Source organism: Cinclus cinclus, chromosome 1, assembly GCF_963662255.1.
Source record: "Cinclus cinclus chromosome 1, bCinCin1.1, whole genome shotgun sequence".
Taxonomy (NCBI): Eukaryota; Metazoa; Chordata; class Aves; order Passeriformes; family Cinclidae; genus Cinclus; species Cinclus cinclus.
In genome coordinates, this window is record NC_085046.1 from 92,543,107 (window position 1) to 92,549,478 (window position 6,372).

A 6,372-nucleotide genomic window follows, 5' to 3' on the forward strand; every position below is an offset into this window, starting at 1 on the left:
GGTCGCCGGGGGAACTCTCCCCCTTCCCGGGGCTCGTCCCACCGAGCTCCCGCCCTCCAGGATCCCTCTCGGGTGCGCTCGGGCACGGGCTGTGGCATGGACGGGGCTCGGCCGTCGAGGTGGGCCGGAGCAGCCCCCGCTTCGGGAGCGCCGTGCGCCGCTTGCAAACGACCTTTAAAGTTTCAAACCCCCACGAACGAAGGAAGAAGTGCTGGAGGGAAATGTGAGGCTTCAGAGTAGTGGGGTTTAAGGGGTGGAAAAGGAGTTTTCGAAAGCCTGTAACTCTCCTCCTCGATTTATGAGAGTGGAGCAGCAGCAGGCAGAGCTCTCTCGCCTTCTCATCCCTCACCACAATGAAAAGAAACCTGCATCGTCTTCCTGCTGTAATACTGATCAAATGGAGAAACCGTGGGGTTCAAGGTCTGTGTGCTGATAGTGCATTATACTCATGATGGCCCTGTTTGGGAGTAGATTGGATTTGAATGTCACCTGTGTATTCACCTGCAGTGATTTCAGGCACCTAAAACTGAGCTGGTCTCCACGTGTGGTCCCAGAATCATTATTATCTACTTTGAGACCCTTACAGACAGTTTTTTCTAGGTTGCCTTTCATTCAATATATACAAGTTTCAATTTTATTCACGTAATGATTGTTTTAGAGAGGCTCTCAGAAACAGCAGAAAAGGCTATTAAAAAGTATTTAATATTTGCCCTGAGAAGGTTCCTATTTGATCTGAGAGGGGAAAAAAGCCCTGAAGAATTGTGTTTTACTCAGGAAATTCTTTGAAGGAAATCACATCAGAGATCACACAGCATTGTCCAGTGTGCAAAGAAAAAGGAGATGGCTGTAAAGCTGATGTGTTTAAACAGCAGCATGGGAGCATCTCAGTACAGGGATTCCTTGGACAGCAGCCTTGGGATCACCTTTGGACCTCAGAAGAATTATCATCAAGACTTAATGAAACAGCAGGGTCGCAATCACTCCCTGACCATGTTCAGGTGGGGGACCCCAGCGTGGGAGATGAACTCATTAGGTAGTGATATGGAAGGCTAAATTTTTGGGGGACACCTGCCCAAGTCCCTTGCAAGGGACAGTCACTTGCAAGACCAGAGTCACTCCACAGATTTCTCTATCATCTGTCCTTGCCCCATTGCCAAAATAAGGCCTTGAGGGCTTGAGGGCTATCACGGTTGAGGGCTCTCACGGAACCCTTCCTTCAGTCTCCTCTTTCCAGTGTTTCTCACCAGGGCTCCCTGGCAGTGGTGGCCTCATGTGCCTCATGGGAGCTGCCTGATCTCCTGTGTGGGATGAAGCCACCTGGCACTGCTCCATGGCATGAAGGTCACTTTTTGGCCCCATCTCTCTTCCCAGGACCCAAAGCCCATCTGCCCCAGACAGGGAGCATACTGATCCGGGTTTTTAGGAAAGAGATGTTCATCAGTTTCTTACATGGTTTACAACTTGGCTTTGGAAACCACCACCAAGGCTGATAATCAACAAGGTCCCCTGGTATTATGATTATGACAACTGGTTTCTTACTAAAAAGATATCTTTAAAAAAACTAACTTAAGAGGAAACACTACCCATGTTTTGAAATGTTTTGCAAGTGAAAGCACCCGGCCATTTGGCAGGGATGGAGACTGCTAGATTTTATGGGATTAGATGCAAAGCTCAGGACATTGAGAAGAGCTTCTCATAGCTGGTTCTTCCCCATGCTCTCACAGGAGGAAGAACAGGCAAGAAGTGACACCTTGTTTAACTACCTGTATTTATTCAGCATTTATTCATCACACAACTCCAGTTAAACCAGGTCCAGCTTGGAGAGAAAGAAAGGAGCTTCAAGCTTAAGGGGCTCTCACAAGAGCTCACTGTTAACTGTGCATGAGGATGTGGATGATACGTGTCCATCCATCTAAGCATCCTTGTCATCCCAGGCACTCAATGCTGGCAGAGAGAGATTTTGATTTCACACACCAGCATACCTGAAAAGGTGGGGAAAGGAGCAGAGATGATGGACTCTTCTTCTGTTTGCACCAGCTATGCCTTTTCTCTCCCCACAAAACCCTCTACCTGAAATACCCTATAGATACAGGCACCCCATAGATGCACAGCTTAGCTGCTCTGCCCCACCTCAAGTATTGCAAAAAATTAATTTAGGGTTCTTAGGGGTGGAATTGCAAAATTTAACTTAAAGTGACTGGAAGCAGGTAAATCCCTGGTTCCTAAAAGAGGATGTGGCCATCCTGCTACATGCCTAAAATGTGTTCAGCTTCTCCAATTGCTTTAGGTGACCCAGTAAAACCTGAATGAGAAGAAAAACAAACTAAGCAAAAAACCAGCTCAGGACAGTTTTACTCATTCAGTTGGACCTTCTGTGGAACACTGTAAATTTGAGGAGCATATTGAACTGAGGACTTACTAGCATTAGTATTAAAGCAATACACTGAAGACAGCAGCTGTGTGCGCAGCTCATGTACCAAACTCAGCAACCACTCTGCCTTGGCTTATTTCCTCAGAGGAATAAATAAGAGTTAGAGGTCGGCAGTATTTTAAAAAGTAATGAACACTTTTGATTAAGGACTTTGGCTTCAGCTTTGCACTGTGCAGTAAAGTTCAAGGCTGAAGATCTCAAATCTGTGTTTTGAAAAGCTTAAAAACCCCAAAACCAGGTGTATTCACCCTGACCAGAGATACCCTTGGCTCTTAAATGAATGTGCTTCAGTAGGTCCCTTGAAGCTGGAAATGTTTGCACAACCATTGCCTGTTCCTGCTGTGGGTCAAGGAACTCTGCAGCTGAGGACACCAGCAAGGCTGTTTTATTTAACTGATATTGATAATAGATTAATAAATGGCAATTATTGCCAAGTAAAGAGCAAAATAAGGAGCTCATGGCCAAACCCCAGCCTTGTCTAACATTGTAAAAAGGCTTAATCAGGCAACTGTAAATGGTAAAACATGGATAAAATTGCATGGATAAGATTGCTGATCTGGAAACAAAAATAAGGGGCAGCTGACAAATGCCTCATTCTTTGGGCCAGACTCAAATTATTGACGTGAAATGAAACATATGGGTTCCCATGAATAGACTATAGAACAAAAAACCAAACCAAATATTTGGATTTGTTGTATGATTTTGCTCCTCACTTTTACAGAAGAAATTCCAAATACATGCAGACACAGTTAATGAAAATAATTTTCCTCATCATATGGCTTCAGTTTCCTTCAGCTTTGCACTGACCAGAGACAGTGAGGAAGCCAACACCATCAGCCATCAGCACTTTATCCTTCACTGAGCAGGTGGTTTATGTCCTGCAGAAAGCCCCAGCCCAGCTCCTGGGTGTGCCCCGTTTTGCCCAGACCCATTTTTTTATCAGGGCAGTGGGAGGTGGGTGTGCTGGCTGAGCTGCTGTGCACATCTGGGGCTGCCGAGGGTGGGGATGGTGTGCTCCTGCCCAGCAAGGGTTATGTGAGCATCCCACCAAAGGAAAATGCTGCAGAAGCAATGAAAGGCAAACTGAAAGGAAATCAAAATAGAAATAATAGTCAGTGAAGTCCCCTACTATTCCTGCCATTTCTTGGAAATCAAGTCAGAGATGATGCTGTCTGCTGCAGAAAAGAAACTCTTCTTTCTAACCCACCCTCAGATGGGTACAAGATGCTCATTAGCAGTAGACCCCCACTTTCCAACAAGGATGCCCTTCTCTTGCCCCTCCTTCCATCCTGCTCCCTCCTTCTGCCTGGCAAATCTCACATTCCTGTGCTGGGCTAGATCCTGGATCCATCTTTCTAGTTGAGGTGGTGCAAAGTGTGTAGGTTCAGGGTTCAAAGAAGTGCAATGACAGTTCAGGTCAGGTACTGATGGATTTGTTGTGACACAAAGACTACCATCCCACAGACATTTCCATCCACAGATTCCCATCAAAACCAAGTTTCTCCATCCTACCCAGCCAGCCCTCCAAGCTGTGAGGCTTCATTCCTCTGTTGTCTTCTTCATTTTGGACCATCAATGGGATCCCTTTAGTGTTATAAGGAAGCAGACAACCTCTTCCCACAAGAATTCCACTGAAATGGGGGGGGGGGGGGGGGGGGGGGGGAAGGGGTCAGGACTCAGGCCATCAGAAGGGATCTGAGATTTCCCAAAATAAAAGCTGGTATTTCCCCCAGCTATATGCTGCTCAATGCTACCCACGGACTGCAGTCTCAGTTACAGTTCATGACTTTCATTATTTCAGTCTTTGGCTAGAATTAAATGTTGTCCACATAAAACCTGGGCTGTACAGCCTCCACAGCACTCTCATCTACCTTCTGCTGGGTCTCACCCAGCTAAGCAAACAGGAAAGGAAGGAGGCATTCCTGGAATGCTGCTAAACAGAAATTACAGAGTTAACTTGACTCCTCCATTCAGTGGAACCAAATTGGATTTGCCAAGCTAGCAGCCCCTCTCCTGCCGTCCCTGGCTGCTATCAATCTAATTAAATACTCTTTCTCCCATGCAGCTTTATTCTTCTCAGTTCAACTTACTGGAAAAGCAGAAAAATCAGGCTCTGAAGGATTGGATTCGGGGTCAGCTGGCAGAACTCATAATAAACTGCCAAAGCAGCATCAGCACAGAGGCATTGGAGCAAAAACCTCAACACAAAGCTGGGAGAGACCATGGCAACATATTTGCTTTTCCATGCAGGCTTCCCAAACATGGGCAGTTGGAACCTGCATGTAATAAATCCCTAGGACAGCTGATGTAGGGGTATCAAAAGAAAACCAGTTTTCTAATTGGGAAGAGACTCCATCTGCAGGAGCCTCTTCAGTTTGCTGTGGGATACATCATAAAAAATTAGGTCCTGTAATAACAGATCCCTCATGACACCATCTTCTCTGTAGAGACTCACAGATTGTTTTCTCTCTATTCAAAAATACAGGGTCTCACTGTTCAGCTTCTTGGTGCTGATGAGCATCATTGCTCTCAGAGCGATTTCTCTTTGGTACTTGGCATGGAGGGAATTTGCACTACCAAGACACTCGCAGCCCCTGCAGAATCTCCCTGATGCAGCAGGACCAACCAGGTGAGAAAGTCCAGGGGGTGAGCTGGCATCCTGGTCCTGGTTCCTGCCCAAGCAAGTGCCTCATCCTGAGGACCACTATGTCCCTGGATGCTGATTGAGAACTGACAGCTTCGTCCTGGATTCAGAGGAAAAAGGAGTTTTATCAGGAGTTCAGCCACCAGCCTTTCTCAATCAGCTGAGATTTCTCCTCTCCTCACCACATGTGACCCCAGAAAATCTAGGGCATATCTCACAATCCCAGGGGCACTTGAATGCAACCACCCACTAGGCTGCTTTCTAGTGATTTACCATCAGCTTTTACACTATTTGTTTCCCTGCCCTGCAGATCACCCTGAGGCCTCACTTCTGCATTTCTTCACCCATTCAGATGCCTGTTCCCCAGGTCTCTGAATACACAGACCGTGCAGCTCTGGAAAACTGACCTCCAGAGTTGGAGAAATCTTAGTTTCAGGAAGCGAAAAGAAGACTTTCATATGCAATGATAAGAGAAACATTTAAGCTGTCACTGGCATTGCCTGCTGAAACAAGGTGCCATAATGGCCTGAGGAACTCCAGGAGCACTCTCTGTTTGGTGAAGCTGATTGCTCTCAATTAAAAATGAGCGCATCCCTCTCTGCCCACTGGGGAAGACACCCTAGCTGCTGTGAAGTCCTTCCCTGCCTGTGGTGAGGCTTTGGAAATGTTGGACACTAACGGAGAATGGTTCAGGTGGCTTCAAAGGCACTTGTGGTGCTGGTGAGAGGGCCACCCTGTTGGGAAGAGGCATGAGGAACTGCAGGAGGACATAGGAAATAAATAGGAAAGCTATGAAAGTGCCTGGCAGATCTTCCTATGATGCCTTATTTCTGGAATGGGGAGCTCCTACATTAGAAGGAAAGAGAAGGTTGGCACCATTTGTTTATGTTGCGATTTTCGTCCTCCCCATTTTCTTAGGATGGGGAAAGACTGCTCTGCTTTCCAGGCCTGATCAGCAGCAGACAGGCATTAAATGATAATCTGATACTTAGCCTGTGCTATTTGTTACTATTCTGGCTCATGGCTCCAGGAGAAGCAAAGGACTGTGCTTCTACCTGAAACCTTCCCCCAAGCTTCAGCACAAGCAGAGGATAATCTTCAGAGGTGGGATTCAGGCACAACCCACCCAGAATTAGCATGCCTGGGCATGGGGAAAGCAGCACAGCTCTTACAAATTTCAAACAGAAGCAGAGCCTTCTGCTATTTTCCAAAAAAAAAAAAAATTATTCTCAGTACTTTTTTTTGTTTGCAATAGGAGAGAGAAATTATCTCCACATTAATAAATTAATAAGCAGTG